The 16,022-nt window shown below is 45.6% G+C and overlaps 1 long non-coding RNA gene and 1 pseudogene across 1 annotated transcript; both read left to right on the top strand.

Moving 5' to 3' along the window:
- Window positions 1-788: 788 nt before the first annotated feature.
- LOC117724271 (ran-specific GTPase-activating protein pseudogene) lies at window positions 789-5,412 on the top strand (annotated as a pseudogene).
- Window positions 5,413-9,240: 3,828 nt separating this feature from the next.
- On the top strand, window positions 9,241-15,593 carry LOC143435248 (uncharacterized). The gene is made up of 3 exons (XR_013105383.1): window positions 9,241-9,776; window positions 10,279-10,381; window positions 15,305-15,593. It is a non-coding gene; the product is annotated as an uncharacterized LOC143435248 (long non-coding RNA).
- Window positions 15,594-16,022: the final 429 nt, after the last annotated feature.

Here is a 16,022-nt window from a genome sequence, read left to right as displayed (position 1 = left end):
TTGTTTGTTTGTTTTTTGAGACAGGGTTTCTCTGTATAGCCTTGGCTGTCCTGGAACTCACTTGGTAGACCAGGCTGGCCTCGAACTCAGAAATCCGCCTGTCTCTGCCTCCCAAGTGCTGGGATTAAAGGCATGCGCCACCACTGCCCGGCAGTGTGCCACTCCTGTGGGACATTTTACTGAGGTGGCCCATAGGCTGGAACAGGAAGGAAGGGCCTGCGGCCACTTTGACAGATTTAGTGTTAGGGACTACAATAAACCAGAATAAACCCTTTCTCCCTAAGTTGTGTCTTGTCAGATGTTAAGCCAGAGTGATAGAAAAGGGAACTGTATTTGTTACTTTTCTGTTGCTGTGATAAAATATCATGTCCAAGTAAACTTATAGACAGTTTATCTGGGGATTAGGGTCCCAAAGAGTTAAGAGTCCATCAACATCATGACAGCAAACACCAGGCATGGCAGCAGGAACAGCTGAGAGCTCACACCTCCAACCATGCCTCCCAGTGACATACTTCCTCCAGCAAGGCCACACCTCCTGAGCTTCCCCAAACAGCACCAACTGGGAAATAAGTATTCAAATGACCAAGAAAATGGGGGTCATCTTATTCAACGGACCACAGTAACTTACACAGACAGTGACACACACAAGCTCTCAGTGCAAATATGGGATCGTCCAGGTGTAGTGCCAGGGAAATGTTAGCGATCCCCCAAAACTAGACAGGAGCCGATCTGATGTAATCACAGTAGGGCCTTTTTATTTGAGCTAGCTCAGGCCAACGCACTGGGTCATGCAGGACAGTTTTGGTGATGAGGAGCTCCGAATATCTATCAGGGCAAGGCTTTATAGTAAGCAGCAAGTGAAGGGTGAGTGTGCAAGCATCTAATTGGGAAGTTACTGTGGCTTTTAACATTATTGGCTGGTGCTGAAGTCATATTATAATGTTACTTTCTGCTTCCCTCTGCACTGGTGACCATTAGTCAGGGGATTGGCTTGTAACCTGGGGGTGCAGGTTTGTTGTGGGAATAACCTGGAGACACAGGTCTTGTTGGGATAATAACCAGGAGATGCTGTTCTTGTTAGGGGTTAGCCTAAAGACTGGAGCTAGGCTCGGGTTTTGTTAGAAGGTAACTTGGAAACTAATGGTGGGTGCCAGCCTGTTAGTTTGTCTGAGTTCAAGTTCTGTAAAATGGAGTCTGAATTTAAAAGGTTTGGCCTCTCACAGGTGGCAGCTGGCTGACACTGCCACAGGTGGGAACTGGGCAAGAAGGCTTGGTTCTCCAGAGTCATCTAAGGCAATATTAGTACCTATCTGTCAGGAAATGCCTTTTATAATGTCATGGTGGGAACCTCCTGTTTGTGCCAAGTCCAGGAATGAAGAAACTTTCAAAAGGAATCATTCAAACCCAGTGGTTTCCAAGAGGACCATGGAGATGGCTTAGAGGGTAAAGGTTCTGGCCACCAAGCTTGGCTTCCTGAGGTTGATCCATGGAAGCCACATGGTGAATGGAGAGACCTGACTCCTGCAAGTTACCCTCTGAGGTTCACATGAGAATCATGACATGCACATCCCTACACATAATTATTACATCAGTGCAATAAAAATGAAAATGGAACTATGACAGTTTCATGTTGAAGAAAATGTAAACATGTGTATAAGACACGTATGTCTAAGGACACGTAAATATAAGCTGTGTTCAGTTTGCCTCCAGACTTTCCAGTGGGCAAATTTTCCTGTGTCCAAAACCCACATTGTGATGAGAAGCCATCAGGCAGATTTAAGGGCAACCCATGCAAGGATAATCACAGGAACATTAAACTATTTTACATGCAATGTATTCATACTATTGCTTTATGTGTATTACGGTATGCAATGAGGTCACCATTGCGGTGGGTGTGTTGGGGGAAAGGAGTCAGATGACAACCTTGGGGGGGACAGTTCTCTCCTTCCATGTGGGTTCTGGGTGGTCAGACTTGGTGGCAAGCACCTCTACCTGAGTCACCTCACTATCCCGGACTGGGTGCCACCACCCTGTTTTTGGAGGTATTGAGAAATCAAACCTGTGGCATGTGGTATACAAGAACTCTAGTCAGTGTGTCACATTCCCAATGTTTGAAAACCAGTCAGGAGAAAATGGCTTTCTGTTATTTCAAAGGATCATAATAAATAAAGATTAGGGATACAGATGGAATTACAGACTCTATGTTAAAAACAGACATGGGTGGCATACAAGAAGCACTTTGGCAATATAGCCGGATGATCTAGGAGAACCAGGCATGAAGTGGAAATTTCTGGTTTCTTTGGAGACTCGATGGTGTCGTGTGATGTTTTTCTGAAAACTCTCTTATGAAAGGATGTTTTTGCTGAAGCAGACACGTGGTGTTTTTCTGGAAGTGGCCTGGACAAGGGACATGTGATATTCTACTAGATCTTGAGAGATGTTCTTTTGGAGAACACATGACATTCGGAAAGAGTATAAATAAAACCCAACAGACAGCAGACGATGCTGTGTGGCATTGGTTCCACTTGCCATTCATTACTGGTATTTGCTGGTCTTTGTTGGACTTTGCTGGGCTTTGCTGATGCTGGTCTTCACTGACGATGCTGTGGCATTGGTTAGCCTTGCCTTATTTGCTGATCATTTGTCATGACTTTGTAGAGAGAAATGAACCAAAGAATATCTGTTGGTGTTTCAGTAGATTCTTCCTGCTTCTGCAGACTCAGGCTGATTGGTAGAACCTCGGAGTTTCTTCTAGATTGAACTGCCATTGCTGACTCCTGTGAACTCAACTGCTGATATCCTGACAAAGCAGACTGAACTCACCCCAAAGAACTATTTCTAAACAGGTCCACACCCTCCTTTGACCTAGTAACCTTTTCTTTCTACTACCTCTGGTGGGTGGTGAGCTAGAAGAGAGGTTAAAACATTTAAGTAAGCTTATTAAAGTAGGTTTTGGACAATATAAGCCTACACAGGGCATCTGGAATGTTCCATGTGTGGGTTATGTTACCAATGCTGCATTGGTGCTGGAGGACATCAGACGTTTGGGTAGACTGAGCACTGTGGGGACAGATTGGGAAGCTCCTTCTCTTGGACTCTGTGACCCTGAGGCACCAGGGCTTCTCCTATTCAAACCTTCTCTGCAGGGTAGTTAGGTGGCTCAGGCCTGAGTGAGGCCCTGTGGCTGCAGAGAAAAGAATCACTGAGAGCCAAGCATAAAAATAAAGATGGTGACACTTCAGAGTAAAATTATGGAGCTGGAGAGATTGTTCAGAGGTGAAGAATGCTACTGCTGTTCCAGAGGACCTGGGTTCAGTTCCCAGCTCTCACCCACTTGTAACTGCAATCTCAGAGGGGATAGGGCGCCATCTTCTGACCCCCTGGGGGACTCCATGCATGTGGCGCACAGACATACATTCAGGTAAAATACCAGTATACATAAAAATAATTTTTAAAAGAATGAAAAAGAAATGTAGAGAAATAAGATTTCTGTAAAGAAAGAGATTGAGGGTAATTACAGCATGTAGTAACCCTTTCAAATCCTAGTGCAAGACTCTAGGGTCCCCCACTCTAGACACTGGTCTTAGGGATTTCACAAGGAAGGGAGAAATTGACACAACTCCCCCTACAGAGTGGCCCTGATGCTACTGGTCTATGATGTGTGTGTTCATTCATTTATGCTGTTTGTGTTGTTATGTCTTCTTGTAGTTCAGGTTGACCTTGAATTCTCTTTTTTTTATTAACATGAATTTATTTATTATGTACACAGTGTTCTGCCTGCATATGTGCCTGTCCGCCAGAAGAGGGCGCCAGATATCATTATAGATGGTTGTGGGCCACTGCATGATTTCTGAGAATTCAACTCAGGACCTGTGGAAGAGCAGTTAATGCTCTCAATCTCTGAGTCATCTCTCCAGTCCCGACCTTGAATTCTTGATCCAACTGCCTCACCTCAGCATGCCAAGTGTCGGTCGGGATCACACGTGCTGTGTGTGTGTGTGTGTGTGTGTGTGTGTGTGTGTGTGTGTGTGTCTGAGTGTGGTGTTTGTCTGTGTGTGTGTGTCTGAGCGTGGTGCTGAGTAACAATCTGGGGGAGGAGCCAGAGGTGTAATCTCACTCAGAAGTTGTGTTTCAGACCGAAGATCATAAGGACCCGTGAAAACCGCAAAACAGAAGGTTTGGGGCTGAAGGGAAAATCTCTGGCTGCTTCAGTATGAAGAGGCAGAGGCGATGACAACTCCCTGCCTTCCTGAGCATTCAAAGCTCACAGCTGCTTAGGTGATCTGGACCTGGACCGGCTCCTACTCCTGCTGCCCCCTGGCGGCCATTACCGGCATTGCAGCTCCCAAGGGTCCTGGAGACAGACTAGGTTATGTCAAATGTCCCTCCAGACTGCAGACTAAAGAGTCCAGGAACTAACTGGACTTCTTCGAGTTGACTTCTCCAGCCCCCGAAGCTGTCCAGGTCACACTGAAGAAGGGCCACACTAAGGATATCCAGATATCCCCTGCACAGCCCCCACATCAGAGCATTAGTTTCTTTTTCTTTTGTGGTTGCTGTTGCCTGGGATTTATCCCAGAGCTTCCTACCTGTAGACCGTGTCTTAACTACACACCAGCTGAGTTTAAAGTGACCCATCTTTAAAAAAGGCTCCCGAGTTTCTTTGGGAATACCTTTAATCCCAGCCCTCAATAAAAACGTGGGTGCTAGGATCAGGAACAGAGGGAAAAGCAGACAGGAGGGAAGACTCTCGGCCAGGCCCACAGTTATTCAAGCGCTGTCGCCTCCCCACCCCCACCCCCGCGGCCACCAAAGACAGTCACGAGAACCGTGATGATACTTCCACAAGAATGCAGATGAGTCCAGCCACGACCCCAGTTCGAGCCAATAGTTTCTCTTCCTGAGCAAAAAATTAAAACGCTGGGTGAAGATGAAGAGGAACTTTTTAAGACAGAGTGCAAAGCTCTTCCGGTTTGCTTCAGAGAATAACCTCCCAGAATGGAAGGAGCGAGGCACTGGAGATGTCAAGCTTCTAAAGCATAAGAAGAAAGGGACCATCCGCCTTCTCATAAGGAGGGACAAAACCTTGAAGACATGCGCCAACCACTCTGTCACACCGATGATGGAGCTGAAGCCCAATGCTGGCAGTGACCGCGCCTGGGTCTGGAATACCCAGGCCGACTTTGCTGATGAGTGTCCCAAGCCTGAGCGCTGGCCATCCGCTTCCTAAACGCTGAGAATGTACAAAAGTTCAAAACAAAGTTTGAAGAACTCAGGGAATAAATTGAAGAGAGAGAAAAGAAAGGACCAGGCAAAAATGATAATGCTGAAAAGGTGGCTGAGAAGCTGGAAGCCCTTTCTGTGAGGGAGGCCAGAGACAACGCTGAAGAGAAGTCTGAAGAGAAGCAATGAATCACTCTGGTTTGTTTTGTTGTTGTTGTTGTTTTTTTTTCCTTTTCTTTTTAAAAATTTGCCCTACCCTGTAAAGTTTGTTTTTATTCTGTTTTGGGTTTTTTGTTTTGTTTGGTTTTCTATTTTGTTGTTTTGTTTTTGTTTTTTTTCTTTTTGAGATAGAGTTTCTCTGTGTAGCCCTGGCTGTCCTGGAACTTACTCTGTAGACCAGGCTGGCCTTGAACTCAGAAATCTGCCTGGGATTAAAGGCGTGCACCACCACTGCCCAGTTCTGGTTTTTTTGGTTTGGTTTGGTTTTTAGATTTATTTATTTTATGTATGTGAGTACACTTTCGCTGTCTTCAGGCACACCAGAAGAGGGCATCAGATCCCATTACAGATGGTTGTGAGCTACCGTGTAGTTGCTGGGAATTGAACTCAGGACCTCTGGAAGAGCGGTCAGTGCTGAGCCATCTCTCCAGCCTTTTGTTTTGTTTTTACAAGGGACTTTATAAAAAACTGAATTCCAACCTCCAGGTTGTTTTTGTTTATTTGTTTTAACTTTTTTTTTTTCTTCCAAGTTTTGACACCATTGAACATGACTTCAGAAATCTGTTCCCCAGTCATGAAAATGTACTGTGCTGTGGGTAGGGGGTGGGGTGGGGGCACATCCTCATAGAAGCAGGAGGAAGGGGGATAGGATAGAGGCTTCCAGGGCAGGGGGGAAATGGGGTAAGGGGATAACATGAATTGTAAATAAAATATCCAGTTTAAAAAAAAATAAAGATAAATAAAAAAGAAAAGAAAATGTACTGTGCTAACTTTCTTTTCCATAGTGGAAACACTTACTTATAGTCACCAAAAATAGTGAATAAAAAATGTCTTTGAGCCGGGCGGTGGTGGCGCACACCTTTAGTCCCAGCACTTGGGAGGCAGAGGCAGGTGGATTTCTGAGTTCGAGGCCAGCCTGGTCTACAGAGTGAGTTCCAGGACAGCCAGGGCTACACGGAGAAACCCTCAAAAAACAAAAAAAGAAGAAAAAGTGCAGGACAGTCAAGACTACATAAAATCCAGAAATAGAAAACAAAGACAAAAAGCAAACAAACGAAGACAGAGGCAGAGAAAAGCGCTTTCTAAATAGGACTCTAGTCACCTACGAAAGAAGCCACCAGTCAACAAAGGACCTCGAAGAATTTAAAGACTTCTGGGCAGTTATCAGAGTGAAGGGGGCCGGGCTAAAGAATAAAAGAAAATCTGCCAGCTCTACACGCGACACAGCTTAATATACAGAATATACATGAACTCAAAAACTAAACACCAAGAAGACAACCCAATCAAACAGTGGGCCGTGGCACTGAACAGAAATCTCTCAAAAGAGGAATTACCCACTCAGGAGGGTAGAGGCAAGCAGATCTCTGTGAGTTCGAAGCCAGCCTGGTGTACATTGTATAGCAAGCTCCAGGATAACCAGATTTACTGAGGTTGTCTTTAAAAGGCTATTTCCCGAGCCAGAGGTTTTTAAAATGGTACCCAGTTCCGAGGCTCAGCTATCTCCCTGTTGAGCTGTCAGGCAGAGAGGCCCCAACAACAACACAGGAAATTTCCACTGTTCTTGGTTGCCCAAAAGAACCAGATACCATGACCAGATGCTGACAACACTACCGTGCTAGGGGCCTTCTGGTTGGCCTTGTACTGTTGCTACTGTCAGGGATAGGCTGTAACCTGAGGGGCTCCAGGACTCCTCGCACCCTCAGATGTAGTGGCATAGTTTGAGGGGTATGAGAAAATTACAGGGTTATCAGAAGATGGTAGAGTAACGCTGAAAATGTGGTCATTGGCTTCAAAGATGTCCAGGTTTACCCAAGTACCTTCGACATTTTCTACCTGTGGTGTGCTGAAGCCTAGACGACACTAGGGGGCGCGCTGAGCTCGCGGAAGCCACCCAGACTCCTTCCAGGTGAGACGCCTTAAAGGTTAGTCATACTGTCCTTTGAGAGACTGAATTTATCATGAAAATTATGCTTTAAAAAAGTTTTTTTATTATTATTACTTTGTGGTTGTGGATGTTTTGCCTTCACAGATGCGTCTGGTGCCTCTGGGAAGCCAGAAGAGAGAACCGGATCCCTAGAACAGGAGTGAACAGGCATGTGGGGACTGAGACTCAGACCCTCTGGGAGAGCATCAAGTGCTCTAACCGTTAACCCTTCTCTCCAGCCCATGTGTTTTCTTTTGTGTGTGTGTGTGTTTTCTTTTATCTTGCAGAGGAAAGGGTTCTGAGAAAGGATCTTACCTGTAGCCCGATTCATTATATTATTAAGGCTCTTTTCAAACCCAAGGTGATCCTCCAACCTTAGCTTCCCAAATACTGATATGGTTCCTGGGAGTCTCCACATTCGGCTCTATTTGGCCATTTAACCCATATGTGAAGAGAGATGGATTAGAATTAAAAAAAAAAAAAAAAAAAAAAAAAAAAAAAGCCCTATTAAAATGGAAGGAGACATCTTTACTTGAGAATTGCTAATATTCCCAATCTGATTTCCTTCCTTCCTTCTTCTTCTTCTTCTTCTTCTTCTTCTCTCTCTCTCTCTCTCTCTCTCTCTCTCTCTCTCTCTCTCTCTCTCAGACTTGTTTATCTTTGTTTGTTATCTGGTTCGGTGTTTTGCTTGCACATATGTCTGTGTGAGGATGTCAGATACCCTGGAACTAGACAGTTGTGAATTGCCAAGTGGGTACTGGTAATTTAATCTGGGTCCTCAGGAAGAACAGGCAGTGAACCAACTATTCATCCCTCTGGTTTCTTTTATTAATGATTAAAATTTTTAATTGTGCTGGATATGGTGGCATACATACACCTTTAAATCTCAGCACTTGGGAGGCTGAGGCAGGTAGATCTCTGGGAGTTCAAGACTAGCCTGGTCTACATAGTGAATTTCAGGATAGCTAGAGCTACATAGGAAGACCTTGTCAAAACCAAACAATAACTTTTTTTTTTTTTTTTTTTTTTTTTTTTTTTTTTTAAATTCTGTGTGTGTGTTGTAATCCAGGCTGGCCTCAAAGTTTCATGTCTTCCAGCCCCCAGTGCTGGGACACAGACCTAAGCCCAGCACAACGCTCAGCTTTTTAACTGTGTTGTTTAACTTTAATGGATGAAGCAAGAACATTGTTTTTAGCATGTTTTTTATGTTTTGTTTTGTGTTCCTGCATCTCGGTGCTGGGGGTTGGCCCCAAAGCCTGGCCTGTCATGAACTACATCCCATTTTTTTTTTTTTTTTTAATTTTTGTTCTGTTTGGTTTGTCTTCTGGGGGCTTTAAAAATGAACAAATAAGCCGGGCCATGGTGGCGCAGGCCTTTAATCCCAGCACTTGGGAGGCAGAGGCAGGCGGATTTCTGAGTTCGAGGCCAGCCTGGTCTACAGAGTGAGTTCCAGGACAGCCAGGGCTACACAGAGAAACCCTGTCTTGAAAAACCAAAAAAAAAAAAAAAAAAAAAAAAAAAAAAAAAAAAGTTGACAAATAAAAAGTCTCTCTCTCTGACACACATCACACACACACCACAACACACAGAGAGAGAACATTTTATTTTGGAGGTAAAGCCTGACCATGCACCAGGCTGACCACTAATGGTCCCCCCCACCTCTGTTTCTAGAGTGCTGTGATTTCAGACCTGCCTCCACACCTGGCTTCCATCACCTCCCTCCAATTCTGTCCCTTTTTCAGTGTGGAACTACTTCCCAACATGTGATCAGTAAATACACAGAAGCCTAGCAAGACAAATAAAGGGGGTGAAAGGTCCGGGACTCCCCAGAAAGGGGTCCACTTAAGTCACAGGATAGCGCGCACCCAAAGGACACACGAGAGACCATCTTGCTGTAAAGCACATGAGGTGGTTTATTAAATCAGAGCTCTGGGCCAGCCCATATCCCCATATCTCACATAGGGGATAGAGGGACTGACCTCGTGGCTCAGGGGCATAGCGCTTAAATATGGGCGGGGTAGGGAAAAAGCGAACTTTCGCGCGGGTGCACAGGATTGGTTGTTTTACCTCTTTTGAACACTAGTAGGCCGTACCATGGGGCAGGGTGTAGTTCTTCCCTTGGCCAGTCAGTTCCTGGGATGTTCTTAACAGGCCTTTGTACTGTAACTCCCCCCTCCTCTGTAACTAATTAGATGGACCCAAACCTGCTGGCAGGTGCTTTTCTGCCCAAGGTCTAAGGCGAAAAATTTATACATATTTCATAAGATGGCCTTTATAATTTTTCACTCTACAGGGGCAGCCACTGAGAGGCAGGGAACCACGAAGAAGTCTGATAAGGAGCCTGTGACCTTGAGAAGGACCGCCCACAGGAACTTGGCCTGAAGCCAGAACCAGAACAAAGTGGACTCAGGTGAGACAGGAGACCGGTGCCCTGAGGTGACTGGGCGAGGGGAGCAGGGCTGGGCTCTGGTATTCTTCTTAATCTCAGGGACCTAGACAAGGGAATTCTTATTGAATTATCACCTTCAGCCTTCCGGGAAATCTCCTGAAACTGGTTTTAAAATCTAAAAAATTAAACTCCCCCAGCAGTTCTAGAAACTTATGAAAAACTGACATTCTCTGGCCCAGTTTTTAACTTCCAGTTTCGTTTTTTTTGTTTTTGTTTGTTTTTCTGTTCCCCCCCCCCCCCCCGGTTTTAAAAGTGGACAACTCAAACTGGTAAAAGTCTCTCTCTTCCTCTTTCCTTTTCTCTGTCTCTGACAAACGAGAGAGCATGCGCGCGCACTCACACACACATTCTGCTTTGAAGGTAAAGCCTGACTTCCCCAGGCTAGCCACAAATTCATGGTCTTAATTCATGGCCTTAAGACTTGGGCTACCATTTCTGATAATATATGATTTTTTTTTTTCAGGAGGTTTCCAGGGTTGACGCTGGGCTGAATCCCTGCTGGGCCTCTCACTTCAGAGACAGCCAAGAAGAAAAGGTGCCGGAGAAGGACCAACCAAGCCGCTGATGTGAGCAGCACACCCCACCCCCAACAGTAGCGAGGACTGTGGCCACAGGAATGGGGAGGTGTTTCTTTGAAGGAACTGGTTTGGCTCAGAGGCCTGGAGGGAAGGGGTTAAAGGCAACCCCACTCATCAGAAGTGGGTGGGGTGGGAGGCTTTGATGGGGCCACAGGCGCGAAACCCACCAAGGCACTCAGAAGTAGGAAATGTACAATGCTTAGTGCCAGGAGAACATCACTGGGCCAGACCCTGCATCACCAAAACTAAGAAAGTGACAAACTGAATGAAAAGTGGAGCCCAGGTACTAAGATTCTAGCTGCAGCTGGTACCCGGCCCTGCCATTCCTTCCTCTGGAGCAATACAGCCCTGTGCCTTGGGTCCACTCTCTTTGTCAGTCGCGCCTAGCCTCTCCCGTCTCCCCAGTCCATCCCCAAGTGCACAAAATGAAGACATACGAAGGATTCTGGGGATTTTTTTTTCCTTCTCAAAACAGATCTGTGTAGCCTTGGTTGTCCTGGAACTCACTTTGTAGACCTGGCTGGCCTCGAACTCAGAGATCTGCCTTCCTCTGCCTCCCAAGTGCTGGGATTAGACTATGTCTTGATTCTGAGAATTCTTTTTTTTTTTTCAAGACAGGGTTTCTCTGTGTAGCCTTGGCTGTCCTGGAACTCACTCTGTAGACCAGGCTGGCCTCGAACTCAGAAATCCGCCTGCCTCTGCCTCCCAAGTGCTGGGATTAAAGGCGTGCGCCACCACTGCCCGGCACCCCGGATTCTGGGAATCTTGAGCCTGACTCTCCTGTAGGGATTTGATTTCCAAGGCAAGGTCCCCTTTTGTTCTGCACTACAATGATACAATTGCTAAAAAGTAGAATAAAATAAATTTTAAAATCAGTAATTTGTATTTTTCAGCGAGTTTTTTTTTTTTCTTTATCTATTTTTGGTGCAGGGGCTTGAACCCAGGACCATACACACTCCAGGCAAGTTCCAGGTTGCTCTTAGAACTACATCCAAAGCCCTTGAGGGCTGGATGGTCTGGAGAGATAGCTGCAAGGCTGACAACATTTGCTGCTCTTGCAGTGAACCTAAGTTCATTTCCCAGCATGCACATGGAAAGCTCACAACCAGCAGTAACTTCAGTTCCAGGGGATCAAGCGCCCTCTTCAGGCAGGCACCTCCATGCATGTGGTACCAATACATACATACATACACACACACACTCAGGCTCACACACGTTCACATAAAATAAATTTTAAAAAATGATTTTAAATTCCCAACATTTCAGAGGCGGAGGGAGGCTGATTTCTCCAATTTTTTTTTCCCATCATCTTGAGGGACGGGCAAGATCTTTGTGAAAAAATGGAAAGTTCTAGTCCTCAAGCACTGGCCAGGAGGCTGAGTTGTAGCTCACAACCCCCATGAAGTTTCCTCCAGGCCAAATTCTCAGCTCCTGGCTGCCAAGCCCATGACCTTCACCTTGGACCCGAGGGCTACTTCCAGCCTCTTCCAGGGTGTGCTAGTGAAGCCACAGTTGAACTGGTCACCTGCCTGAACCAGAGATAAGGTGCTTCAACCTGCCCCAAAGCTTTATTTACAAGCTCAGATGGCCGGCCTAACACCTATGCCTGACAAGTAGCAAGGAAAAAGACCCTTCTGGAAGTGAGGAGGTAATAAAAGAACCTGTGGCCTTACACCATCCATAAAAATACTCTCTGAGCCTGAGCCAGCAATCAAACAAGATACCTATCCTTATTTCTTTCTCAAAATACAGTATTCGTCTTTTTTTAAATTGGATTTTTAAAAAAGATTAATTTGTTTATTTTATGCATAACAGTGCACCACCATTGCTGTCTTCAAACACACCAGAAGAAAGCACCAGACCCCATTACAGATGATTGTGATCCACGGTGTGGTTGCTGGGAATTGAACTTAGGACCTCTGGAAGAGCAGTCAGTGCTCTTAACCACTGAGCCATCTCTCCAGCCCCCTGGATATTTTATTTATTTACATTTCAGATGTTATCCCCCTTCCCCATCCCCCCACCCCCCCATATTCTTCTTTTTTAAGACTTATTTTTAGCCGGGCAGTGGTGGTGCTCGCCTTTAATCGCTGTACTTGGGAGGCAGAGGCAGGCAGATTTCTGAGTTCAAGGCCAGCCTGGGCTACAGAGCGAGTTCCAGGACAGCCAGGGCTACACAGAGAAACCCTGTCTTGAAAGAAAAAAACAAAAAGATTTATTTTTAACTATTTGTAGGTGTGTGTTTCCATGTGAGGATGTACACCTGAGTTAGGTGGCCCCTGGAACCAGAGGCATCTGATACCCTAGATTTGAAGTTAGAGGTGGTGTGAGCCACTGTGGGATGTAGGAAGAACTCTGGTCCCAGAAAGTGCCCTTGGCCACTGAGTCATCTCTATAGTATCTTGTTTTCTTTTTTGAGACTCATGTGCCTCAGGCTGACTTGCTACCCACTGTGATGGTTAATTGTGATTGTCTCTAGGCATCCTGATACACCTCTGTCTTTAAATTCAGCACACTGGGAAGCAGAGGTAGGTGGATCTATGTGAGTCTGAGTATAACCTGATCTACATTTTCAAGTTATAAAAAAGAAAGGTGTCAACCTGACAGGATCTAGTATCACTGGGAAAAGAACCTCTGTGCCTGCCAGCTAAGTAAGGGTAACCTTGATTAGTCCTCCGGGCATAGCTGTGAGAGATTATCTAGGTTAAGTTAATTATACTATAAACATGGGAAGAGTCACCGAAGTTATGGCAGCAGTAGTCCTGTGACCTGGGATCCCGGGCTGACAAGCGGAAAACAAGGGAGATGGCTCACTGCTAAGAAAGGTTTCTGTGAACACAAGAAGAGTCATGTTTGATTTCCCAGCGACCACATAAAAGTTGGGCACAACTGTATCTGCTTGTCACCCCAACACTGAGGGCACAGACAGGCAGATCTTGGGAGCCTAGCCCAAAAAAAGGGGAGCTTCAGCTTTAGTTGAGAGACCTTGTCTCAAAGTATACCGTGTTGGGCTTTTCTGGGTTCACCATGCTCTCTGTTCCCACTCCCAGACTTCCTTGCCTGGGGAAGCTGTACTTTGCTGCTGAGGTCCTTAAGGCCTGTACCAGGTACAGGAGAGATAGATGCACCAGGTGTCTGGCATTCAATCTGACTCAGCTCTTGGCAGAAGTTAAGCCAGGGGCTGCTGGACACCGTGTGTGTAGTGTCCACTGTCCCTACTTCTTACTGTTCTGCTGAGTCCCAACCCAGGCTGCACCAGACCCAGCTTTACGGGATAGGCCTGCGCTCTAGGAAACCTAAGGCTGGGTGCACCACAGTTGCTACCATTGGTCCCCATTCACAAGGCGCTAATGACTTAAGGACTCAAATGTGCTCCATTGTGTTGAAACCTTGCCTTTCTGGGGAACAATAGCCTTCCCTGTTCTGCAACCTTTATACAGCCCTGTGGACCCTCCTGAAGCCCAGGTGAGACAGGGTCCTCCAGAGGCTGGTCACCTCTCAGGTCGATTGATTGCCCAATCATCTTCTCTTATTTTGTTTTGTTTGTTCGAGAGGGTCTTGCTGTGTAGTCCTGGCTGGCTTGGAGCCCACTATGTACAGCAGGCTGGTCTAGACTCTACTACAATCCTCCTGCCTCTGCCTTCTGAATGCTACAGTTACAGTGAATTCCACCACACCTGGTGTGATGGTTTGTGGTTTAAGTAGGGTCTGGGTATCTGGCCACACTGACCTGGAACCCAGAATCCTCCTGCCTCAACCTCTGAAGTGATGGAACCACTGGTGTGAGCAATCTTACCTGCCCTCTAATACCTTTGACTCTTGAATTTATCCCCTCCCAACAGTTCAGTTTGGAAAGGGAAACAACGAAATAAGTTTTCTATGAGACTGACTTTCTAATATATGCTTCCTACTTGATTTAAGGGGCAAGAAGATGAATGAGTCCTGATCTTGGAGGCTATCTCCTCTTGGAGAACTGTTGTGCAGATCCATAAAATGTAGAAGCTAAGGCAGCAGACTTTATAGCAGCCTGGGATTCCCTCCCCAAGTGGGGAGGGAATTAATTCTGCCTTGGAAGCAGACAACCTTGATTGAGAAAGGTGGGGCCACTGGAGGGCTCTCCAGGCAACAAGAAGCCAGAAAGTGGGGCTCTGCAACACAACAGAGGCAGGAGTAGACAGGAACAGGAGAGGCTCTTCTAAGATACTTTGTAACATTTACTAAGGAGCAAAGCTCTCCTAGAAGGTTTAATTTCTGGGCTACTGACAAACAAAAGGAGTTCAGAAATACTTCAGGGAAGTGGTAATGACATATGCCTTTAATTCCTGCACTCAGAAGGCTGAGACAGGTGGATCTCTGTGAGTTTGTAGGCCAACCTGGTCTACAGAGTGAGTTCCAGGACAGCCAGAGGCACACAGAGAAACTCTGTCTCAAAAAAAAAAAAAAATTTTTTTTTGCTTTGTTTTGTAAATTTTTTAGATCCATTAATTTTATGTATGTGAGGGTTTTGTATGTGTGTTTTGGTTGGTTGGTTTGTTTTGATTTTGCCTGCTTGTATGTGTGTGTCCCTTGTGTGTACCCAGTGCCCAAGGAGTTCAGAAGAAAGCAACAGACCCCTGGAACTGAACTTACAGATGGTTCTGAGCTACCGTGTGGGTGCTGGGAACTGAACCTGAGTCCTCTGCAAGATACTGTTATAAGATGCTGAGCCATCTTTCCAGCCCCTGGCTTAGAAGTTTTCCCAGAAATTCACACTACTAGCATTGGATTCGAGATGTCTATCTATCTGAGTTTTTTTGTTGTTGTTTTTTGTTTTTTGTTTTTTTTTTTTTTTTTTTTTTTTTTTTTGTAAATCCTAGGCAGGTGCCTCAGCTTCCTACAGGAGCCAAGCCTAGATACTGACTTTTATTACAGGAAGTGGGACAGTCCACTGAAGGATTGCTGTTGGAAAGCACAAGGAGATGAGTTCAGGAAAGGTCCCCTGTGTGCAGGAGAGAAGAGGGGAGCCTCAAGAGAAAGAAGGATAAAGAAGACCAGTGAAGGGGGTGAGAGGTTAGCCTGTCATGCCCTGCAACTTTTGCAGTGTGAGCCAGGAGGAGCCCTGAAGAAGCCACCAGAAGAACCCTCTGGTCACTGCAGACACTGGAGCCACCAAGGGAGGCTGCCTCCCCAGTACTGGGATTAAAGGCATGTGCCACAAACAGCCTGACTTTTAAATTATTAAAAATAATTTAAAATTTTTATAATTATTAAAATTATTTTATGTGTACAGTGTTTTGCCTTCATGTGTCTATGGACCCATATCTGGCTCCACAGAGGCTGGAAGAGGGTGTTGGAGTCCATGGAATTGTAGTTATGAACCTTTATAACTCTAGTCCTCTGCAAGAACAGCCAGTACCATCTCTCTAACCCCCAATAAAAACAAAGTATTTGTTTATTTTATGAAACCCTTAAGTAGCAGAATATCATACTCCATACTCGAAGGGCTGGAGAGAGGGCTCATCTGTTACCTCACCTCTGCTGGCCTCAAAGGGCACAAGACATATATGGTGCACATACAGGCCTATGCACATAGAGTAAGACAAGTAAATGTTTAAAAAAAAAAAAAAAGTTAACAGGTCTCATAGGTCCC

The sequence above is a fragment of the Arvicanthis niloticus genome, chromosome 20 (genome assembly GCF_011762505.2).
Source record: "Arvicanthis niloticus isolate mArvNil1 chromosome 20, mArvNil1.pat.X, whole genome shotgun sequence".
In the NCBI taxonomy this organism is placed as follows: domain Eukaryota; kingdom Metazoa; phylum Chordata; class Mammalia; order Rodentia; family Muridae; genus Arvicanthis; species Arvicanthis niloticus.
The sequence above is the reverse complement of the archived record's forward strand: the minus strand, read 5'-3'. Positions and strand labels throughout refer to the sequence as shown.